An 8,875-nucleotide genomic window follows, 5' to 3' on the forward strand; every position below is an offset into this window, starting at 1 on the left:
TGGGACTTACTTTTATTATTTAAATTATTTCAAAATTATTTTTATTTTCAATACTATTTTAAATTTATCTATATAGCTTACTCACCGAGTTATGAATAATGTTATATGAAAGATTTACTCCCCAAAATTATATAATTGTTGATGTAATAAAACATATTCTTAAAATTATGTTAAAAATTATTTCAAATTTATTTTAAATTTATCTCTGTTTTCAACACTATTTAAGGTTACTCACCGAGTTATTTATGAATAATGTTATATGAAACATTAATACTCACCAAACTATATAACTTTTGATGTAATAAAAAATAATAAAGACAGCACATCTCAAAAACCTCTTAAAACTCAAAGTTTACTGAGAAATGACAAGTAAAAAAAATTCCCTAAGCCACGTGCTAAATTTTACTTTTTATTATTTCACATTATTGTGGTTTTTCTAAAGTTATAAAACGATTTTAATTCAAATAATGTTAAGGTGTCGTTTGGTAACATTTATATTTTCAGTTTTCTGTTTATATTTACAAAAATTTTAAAAACTCAAAAAAAAACTTATTTGGTAAAATTTTTGATTTATAAATCAGTGGTCTCAGTTTATAAATTTGACCAAAAAATGAAAACACAAAAAATGTGTTTCCATTTTGAGTTTTCAGTTTTTTTTTTTTTTTACCACCCAACACTAATCACCACCCGCCACCATTTTCCACCACCGTCTTCCGCCACCACCACCCACCCCCCACCACCACCTGCCACCACCACTCACCACCCACTTGCCATCACCATCCGCCACCACCACCCGCCACCCACACACCGGCCACCACCTACCTGCCACCCACTCGCCACCACCACCCACCCTCCACCACCCAACCTCCACCACCACCTTCCACCACCACCCACCACCGGCCACCACCAGCCACTTACCGGCCACCACCTACCTGCCACCCCTCGCCACCACCACCACCACCACCACCCACCACCTACCTGCCATCCACCCGCCACAACCCACCACCCACCACTACCATCCACCGCCCACCACCACCACCTGCTATCTACTTGCCACCACCACTCACCACCTACCTGCCACCACTACCCATCTACCATCCACCCGTCACCACCACCCGCCACCCACCTGCCACCACCACCCACCACTCACCACCACCACCACCCACTCGCTACCACTTACCACCCAGCACAGTCACCCACCCACCCACCCACCACCACCACCACCACCACCCGCCATCCACCTGCCAGCACCACCTACCACCCGCCACCACCACCCACTCGCTACCACCCACCACCCGCCACCGTCATCCACCCACAAACCACCACCACCCGCCACCACCACCACCACCCACTCGCTACCACCCACCACCCGCCGCCGTCACCCACCCACCCACCACCACCACCCACCCGCCACCACCAGTTACCCACCACCCATCGTCACTACTTTCCACCACCGTCTTCCGCTGCCACTTGCCACCACTTGCCATTTCTCACTCTTTTTTATATTTTTAAATTTTTTTTAACATTTTGTCAATTACCAAATGCGTTTGTAGTTTATGTTTTTCTAAAAATAAATAAAAACCAGTTTATAAAATTTTTGTAAATATAAACTGAAAACGTAAACGTTACCAAACACACCCTAAGTAAACAATTGTTATTTGATAATGGTACGAATAACTGAAAATTCAAGCATGTAGTGAGCAAAAACATTATTTACCACATAATAAGTAATTACACATACAAAAGACAACGGCTTATATAGTAGGAAAAATCCTTTAAATCAGGAAGGTAAAAACCCACATAGCTTGGGTATGTAATGAAAGTTCTTAAATTATATAGATTCATTTCTTAATTTAGTTCCTCTAATTTCATCTTCAATAATTTGAAATTAAAGAGTAAAGATGAGAGAGAGGAGTCTGAGATTACTTCACGGGAGTCCTATAATCATGTTATTGGAGATAAAATTGGGAGTCCCAATTAGAGAATGTAACGAAATTGATGAATAAATTTACATCTCAATCTAGTAACAATGCATTTTAGAGTGGTGATGACTTAGCCTAAAATGATCACATTGGGTTGTATAGGATCAAAATACTACATTGTGTATTGAAGCGTGATGAGAGCTACTTCTAAATTCTATAGGAGCCATCTTTTAAATTTTGATGTAAATTGTTATTGTCTCACACGAGATGTGTGGGCAAATGGGTAATTGTCCCGATTTAACGTATCTTCAAAATAAATATAAACTCTAATTTGACATTAATTTCTCAAAGATTTTTGCAAAATGCTTGTTAGCCGCTGCTAAAAAAAAGAAAAAGGCAAAAAGAGTTCTTGGTAGCCTTGAATCTGAGTTGTTTAGACATAGGTTAACAAGACGAGGTTTGGTGACAATTAAAAGTTATCGAACTTGGCACTTTTTTTCTTACGGCATGGGTTGGTGATTGGCAACTCACCCGCTTGTAGGGGCGGAGACACGGGAGGTCCAAAATAATCGCGTGTTTTCCCTCAATTTTTAGAAAATTATTTTGTTACCTCTAATTTTATAATAAAGAAATGTTATATATCACTGATATTGTGTCATTGTTTTATATCACCTCTTATACTACACATAATTATTACACAATTAATGACAAATAATAATATATTGTCATGTAATTCAATTATTCAAAACGGTAAAAAAAAATAAGTAATATATAGTAGCCTCTGTATATTATTTATTCACTTTTCTCTCATTTCTTTCTCTATTTTTATTATATCTCTTTATGTGTATGCATCGTAATATAATTTTATTCTCATATTTTATGAGGGTATATGTAATTATTTTTTAAACGGTGATGATCATCATACATAAAATAAATTAATAACAATAAAAACAATGATCAGTTAACTTGATCTTATATTTAAATATAATTTTAGTCCTACCATCAAATTAAAATTAAGTTAAATTGTAATTTTTGTTAAGATTTCAATTCAATGGTACCCCTTCTAAGCCAAAATCCTGGCTCCGTCACTGTCTACTTGTGAGAGTGAGTGGATTGTTGAAACATATATGAAGGTAAAATTCCATATCAAATACAGAAATGAGAGGTCAATGATTTTGGTGCACTTTATAAGGTAATGAGTAACATAGTAGTCCAAGATTTTTGGAGGTCACAGATTAAAGTCTCGTTTGGGAACAGACTAATAGTAACTTTTTGATTATTTGGCTAAAATATGAGCTAAAAAAAAACTATCATGTTTGGGATAACTTTTTAACTTTTTATGAAAAGATGTGCAAAAAGTAGAGAGAAAAGAGAATATTTGACTTTTTGGTATGAGTTGTTGACTTTTTGACTAATTTAGTAACTTTTTGACTTTTTGACAAAAATAGAGGGTTCCCAAACGAGGCCTAAGTCTTATCTAACTATATTTTTGAAAAGTTGAGACTTTCGATAATAATTTTTTATTTTTATTTTTTTTTGTTTATTTATTTGTTTGTAGAGCTTAAGAAACAGCCTAAAACTCATTGGTTTAGTTACTTTGGCGAATAGTGGAAGGCGGTATCGAGCGGCCAAGGGACATATAGCATGGGGTGTGGACCTTGTGGAAGGGTACCAACTTGTGGATTAGCCACTATTAGTGTTTTGTTGAATTCCAGACAATCTTCAAAGTGGAGTTTATAGAACCTCTAAAAATAAATGGTGAATTGGAGCTCCACGTTTTCGAAGAGAATAGTAGGTCATGCAACTTTTGCAATTGGACAACATCAATGATAAAAGGTGGAATTTACGAGTCAAGTTATCCCCATGTTATTTTTAGTTAGGAGATTTAAAAAAGAAAATGAAAAACGTATGTGAAGTTAGGTAAAATGTATACATATTTTATTCACATTTCACATTCCTTTTTCATTTTTCCTCTTAAATCTTTTTTTCAAATCCTCCAACTAAATACAACATAAGTTTATTATATTTCATGGAAAGCAAAGTTTCTAAAAATGGAAATGGTATAGAACTTTTTACAACAAAACACCATGCCCTCCAAACAGTAAGAAACAAATGCAATAGTAATGTTATATATTTTTTTTTAATTGACAAAAAAGAAAAAAATAATTTATCAATATGAAGATGGAGCACATCATCCGGTGCAGTCAAGGTACACATTGGGTTGTTTTGGGAAGATGGTAAAAAGTGATTTTTTGACTTTTAACCAAGTTTTTAGCTTTTTTAGACAAATGATTTGGAAAGTTGGTAAAAAGTGACTTTTGACTTTTTTGATTAATATTTGTTTATGATGTCAAATCATAATAAAATGACTAAACTACCCCCATTTATTTAAAATATTTACAACTGAACCTATGTAACACATTGTGACCCATGAGGGGTAAAATTGTAATTGCACCGTTGGCTAAAAACCAACTTGCCAAATGAAAAAAAAGCCAAAAAAGCCAACTTTTGACTTTTGCTACTAACCAAAAAAAGTGACTTTTAGCCAAGTTCCCAAAATAGTCCATTATCATTTTCATTTTTTATAAAAATATTTTGCACGTAATTATATATATATATATATATATAAGGTAAAAGGACATGATGATGGTTGCTGGACCACATATAGGTACCTATCATAAAACCCTCTCCATTCCTTAAAATTAATAATGAGCGGCGACATTTTCATAATTAAAAATCATATTATTACTTATTTTAAAATGATAAGTTCTTAAGGCAATTACATTGTTTTGCATGAAATTCTTTGTACATATATTTATTTTTGTTTATATAGAACTAATCAAGGGTAAATTACACTGACACCCTTTTTACAGTTTCTTCTCTCACATTTGAAAAATTACACTAACCCTCTTTGTCAGTATAATTATTTGACGGTGTTAACTTTTAAGTTAAAATGACATATTTACCCTTAACTTTTACATATACTTTAAAGGGTAAATTATATTGATACCCCCTGAGGTTTCAATTTAATACGGATCCCCACCTGACATTTTAAAAAAAAAACTAATTTAATAAAAATAAATATAAAGAAATATATTTAATTTGTAAAAAATTATTTCTAACCACTCGAAAGATAAAAATTATATAAAAATGATAATTATTTTTTATTTTTTATTTCTTAACCAAATTAATTTTTAATTTAAAAAAAATTGTAAAAATCAAACCATACATAGCCTAAGAATCTTTTGATAAGTCATTTCTTACGTTGGAAACTTATTTAATTATTTGTTAATTTTACGATATTTTTACCATTTGAGGCCTGTTTGGTAACCATTTCGTTTTTAGTTTTCAATTTATATTTACAAAAATTTTTAAAAATGTCATAAAAACTTGTTTGATAATTTTTTTGATTTATAAATGGTTGTTTCAATTTGTAAATTTGAGGAAAAAACGTAAATTCAAAAAATGAGTTTACGTTGGTTTTTAAACAGAAATTTAAAAATTTGACTAACAAAAAAAATTTTCAAATAATTTTTTTTTTCAATGAATTTTTTTTTAAACTAATACTGACCGAGAAGGCAATTGGTAATGTTACTTTAAACCTTGGTAAGGAGATTGTAATTTATGAAATGTGAGGGGGTGTCAATTTAATTTATCCAATGAGGTCAAATTGGTATTTAAAAAAATAAAATTGCTGACATCAGCAAAATCTGTTAGTTGACTTAACAGTCAACTAACTGAGGGAGCAATATGTAATGAAACTTTAAACCTCAGGGAGGGAAATGTAATTTTCAAAAGGTGAAAGAGGAAACTGTAATAAATATAAACTTTAGAGGGTGTCATTGTAATTTACCTCTTAATCAATTATGATTGTTGCAAATTATCACATGCAAGATGGGTTGCTTTTAGGTCCCCCCCAATTTTATTGGTTTTTTTTTACTAAGGACAAATTTAATTGGTTGATAATTCTTAACTCTTGATTATGTATCAGTAAGCTATGAGCAATTATCCAGCATCATTAGTGACATTATTCCAACAATATTTCGGATCATGCATTTATACAAGACCCATAACTATGTAAACTGGACTCAGATTTGGTTACAGATTTTGTTAGGGGAATTTCCCAATGACACTCATAAATAATTGGAAAGGGTCCAGATCCTCTAGTTGGATAATTTAAATTAATTGGAAAGGGACTAGATCATGCATTTATACAGGTTTGGTCTTTCTCATTTCAGGTTTATTTTAATAATTTAAATTATTCATTTTGTAATATTTTCTAAACAAATTATTGATATTAAAAAAAAAATTGATCAGATATTAAGAGTTATTTGATCAGATCACATTTACTTGAACAATAATTAACAAACAATATGATTTTGTAAATGGTCTTTCTATTTTTTTCTTCCCATACAAATGAAATATTTGATAAACTTAATTTTTTATATGAATGATATACTCAAAAAGCGATACAAACTGAATGGTTCAATCACTGAGATGATACCCATTATGGGTCCATAGAATAAATTGGCCGGTCTAGTTGCTTCTCTCTCCAATGGGAGAGAAGTCTGACTCAATTAGAAAATACTTAAAGTCTTAAAACATTACCTTTAAATTTTTAATGAGGTGGGTTGTTCCATGTCATGCCAGTTTTTGATTTGTTTAAGAATCAGCTAACTAATATTTAATTTCTGCCCATTTAGGAGTCTCTAGCTTTACTTTGAATAGTTTTTGGATAAGTTATTGGTTCATAATTTATGTGTTACCCATTTCATACTGGGAAATTCTATTTCCACATACTTGATTAGCTCAGTGCACATCCTTTCTCAATACACACACCTATTAATTTATTTATTGATTAATTTTCTCAATTATTGTACACACACCACTTAATTCTCATTTCCACACACTTTTGATTTATCCAACTTTCACATTTGCAAAGCCACCCACAATGAAACCATTAACTCCCACAGTCACAGTCACTGCCATTGCCACTACCACTGCCACTGCCACTTCTATGGCTCGAGTTCTCCAGGCTTCACGGAGATCACTTCTCTCTTCTTGCAGAACCCTATAGCCTCAGTTTCTACAACATCAATTTTTTCACCAATCAAACAAACACATACCCAATTTTCTTGCCTAATCCCAGACCCAAATGTCGACTGACACCCCCAAAAAATCACCCTTTGAGTCCAGCATCATCAAGATACCCCGCAACGAGATCCAATACCAATCTGAATACGCCCCTTCTGCTTGGTAACCTTTCCTCTCTTTTGTTTGGTTCTAAAGAAAGTAGAATGAAAAGAAGAGAAAATTTTAGAAGATTTATGGTTTTGAAGACCCAATGTTTCTTTTTTTGTTTTCCAGTTTTGGGTTTCTAAATGTTCTTATTAATTTGGATTCTTTATCTATATTTTGTTATTTTGCATAAAAATGAAGGAATTGGAAGATGATACAATGGTTCATAGTGAATTGATTTTACATTCGTGAGCCAATTAAATAGTAAATTGAACATGTTATAGGTACATGTTTGGTGGGTTAAGAAATGAAAAGACAAGGAAATTTTGAAAAAAACAAATAGAATTTGATCTTAGATAATGTGAATTTATGTTGTAATTTAATGAAAATCTTGACTCTACTTATTCAAAGTGACAACAATGGAAAAATTAGACTTTATTTATTTTTTAACTCAAAAGGTATATATTAAAATTTTTTTGCTTTTAAAAGATGTGTACAGAAATTTTTTTCATATAATATTATGAGTGTTGTTGGATGTCTAATATGATCATTTTAATTTAAGATATAATTGTCATTAAATTAAAAATTTATTAAGGGTATACTCCAAATTAATTAAATGTGTGAAAATAGAATTTTTCTTTCATGCTGCACCCATCTTTCATAAGGAGCACAGATCATTTTTTTTAGGTCTAAACCACCGGTATCCGGAAGTCCATTCAGGACCCCAACTAATCTGGTTCGAGCCGGGTAGGACCACAAGGGCGGCAAAGCTCTCCCAATTAAGTTTTAACACAACTAAGTTCTCAAGTCTTGAACACAAAATCTTAATTAAGCTAGCAAAGTCCTTTACCAGCCAAGCTACGTGCTTGTTGGTAGGAGCACAGATCATTGATGAGAGTGTGAAAATTCTCAAAAAGAATGTAATATATTATGCATTGTGTTGTGAGAGAGTGAAGGTGAACCCTACCACAACACCCTTCCCCACTCTCTTTCCCTATCTATCATTCTGTAAAAGCCTGTTCAACAGATTATGTACTACTCTATGGTAGAGTGGTCCTCCTCAACCCCCCTCCTCAACTATATGGACAAAGATCTCTCTCTCTCTCTCTCTCTCTCTCATCCAGCCTTTTGTTATAAGTAAATGTGATCTCTTTAGTTTCTTCATCCAAACTTTGTTTAGTAGGATTTGATCTCTCTCTCTCTCTCTCTCTCTCTTTCTTTGTGAATCATTCACAATGCAAGTATGTGAGAGATCTAAGAGAGAGGAAGTGAAAACAGTAAGTCCTGTCATGCTTTTCCACAGCTTTCTTGAACTTCTTCCATATATTTCTTTTCTTTTTCTTCTTTTTATTTAAATTTGGGCGTGTATAGAAGTTCAAGAAACCTGTGGGAGAAAATGGCAAGTCTAGGACTTTTGTCAACCACTTGATCTTCCAAAGCTAAGTCCCAATTGGGTCAATTCTTATCTTCTCAGGTAATATTTGGTTTGTTGGAATAATTATTAGGAACGGAAATAAAATAGTTATTCATTTCTTGATGACCACTTTATGTTCATTTATTCAATGTAATTGTTGTAATTAGTGAAATAATTCAAACCCATTTATCACTATTTTTTTTCCATGTGAATTTAAGCTATTTTTATTTGTTTGTGCATTTGTTTAGATTTGATATATTTACTGTTTTGTTTGCCATGTTGAATTCATGTTGATTGTCAT

The sequence above is a fragment of the Camellia sinensis genome, chromosome 15, assembly GCF_055761805.1.
Source record: "Camellia sinensis isolate YWXY chromosome 15, ASM5576180v1, whole genome shotgun sequence".
Taxonomy (NCBI): domain Eukaryota; kingdom Viridiplantae; phylum Streptophyta; class Magnoliopsida; order Ericales; family Theaceae; genus Camellia; species Camellia sinensis.